The sequence below is a fragment of the Mustela putorius genome, unplaced genomic scaffold, assembly GCF_011764305.1.
Source record: "Mustela putorius furo isolate JIRA1106 unplaced genomic scaffold, ASM1176430v1.1 tig00003836_pilon_pilon_pilon, whole genome shotgun sequence".
Classification (NCBI taxonomy): domain Eukaryota; kingdom Metazoa; phylum Chordata; class Mammalia; order Carnivora; family Mustelidae; genus Mustela; species Mustela putorius.
Window position 1 is genome coordinate 29,831,289 of NW_025421989.1, and position 1,839 is coordinate 29,833,127.

Genomic DNA, 1,839 nt, shown 5'->3' on the forward strand with positions numbered 1-1,839 from the left:
GAATCAATTGGACATCTAGATCTAACAGTTACATGAAATTTTAACAAAAAAATAAAATACTTGAGCATTTTAAAAACACAAGACAGAATAGTATATGAAAATACAATAAACCAAAGAATATAGAAGTTAGAAAATAATAAATATCAGAAATTTATGAAGTTAAAAAAGAAATCTGAAATTCAAAGCAAATACACAATGGAGAAAATCAACAAGATAAAAGTTGATTATTTTTAAAACATAAATAAAAACACTGGTAAAATTAAGAACAGCATCACATATAAATAATATGAGGGATGAAAAAGGCAAAAAAGATACACGTAAGTGCAGATAAAACTTAGATTACGGGAAGAAAAAGCAATAAAGAATTTTATGACAATGAGCTTGAAAATGTAGAAAAATTAGTCAATTTCCTGGAAAACAATGTTATAAAAATTGACTCAGAAACATTCTTATCACAAATAAATTCAATCAATTTTTTAAAAAAGATTTTATTTATTTGACTGAGAGAGACAGCCAGAGAAGGAACGTGAACAGGGGGAGTGGGAGAGCGAAAAGTAGGGTGAGTGGGAGAAGGAAAAACAGGATTCCCCGCTGATGGGGTGCCCAGTGTGGGGCTTGATACCAGGAGCCTGGGAGCATGACCTGAACCAACCTGCAACGAAGGCAAAGGCTTAATGACTGAGCCACCCAGATTCCCCTGAATCAGTATTTTTCAATGTAGAATAACAAACACAAGGCCTAAGTTGTTTTTGCCAGATTCTACCAAATTGCAAAGAAAAGATAAATCTAATCTTATAAACACATTTTCGAATACAGAAAAAAAGGATTACTCCCTAATTCATTTTTTTAAAAGATTTTATTTATTTATTTGACAGATCACAAATAGGCAGAGAGTCAGGCAGAGAGAAGGGAAAAGCAGGCTCCCTACTGAGCAGAGTCCAAGGCGGGGCTTGATCCTAGGACTCCAGAAATCATGACCCAAGCCAAAGGCAGAGGCTTAACTCACTGAGCCACCCAGGGACCCCTCTCTAATTCATTAATGATGAGACTTTAACATCAAAAACAAAACCCGAGGGCCTGGTAGATTGAGAAAGAGAAAGGGAAACTGGAAACCAAAGCACTCATTAACAAAAATGCAAAGATCCTAAACACAATATTAACAAATTAAACCAAGCACTGTAAAATATATAACATCATGGCCAGTTGAGGTTTTTAAAGACTTTCAAGATTGTTTTCATAACAGTACTCTGGCTTCCATGTTGAGAGGAGACTGACAAGGGAGAAGAGGCAGAGGTGGGAAAGCAGCTAGGAGTAGGGCTGTCAGATAGGATTTTTATTGGCTAAACCTGGCAACTCTAGTTAAGAAGCTATTGCAATTGGGGCACCTGCATGGCTCAATGGGTTAAAGCCTCTACCTTCAGCTCAGGTCATGATCCCAGGGTCCTGGGATTGAGCCCCATGTCGGGCTCTCTGCTCAGTAGGGAGCCTGCTCCCCCATCCCCTGCCACACAAAAAAAGAAGCTATTGCAATAGTTGAAATGAGATGGGTTGCTGGTTTGTACCAGGATGATGGCAAGGAAGATGGTAAGCAGTGATGAGATTCTGGAAACATTTTGATAATAAATTTAACAAGTTTTTTGATGGTTTGGATATCGGTTATTTTCTATCCTTCTACCATCACTTGTCCCACTCTGTTCTAGGCCATTATCATCATTTACTGCAATTCTGAAACAGCTTCCTAATTGATCTGTTTCCTCTAGCCCTGTCCATTTACAGTTCTAAATTTCAGTTAAATAATATTTCTAAAAATGGAAATCTAATTATTAACTATTTAAGTCC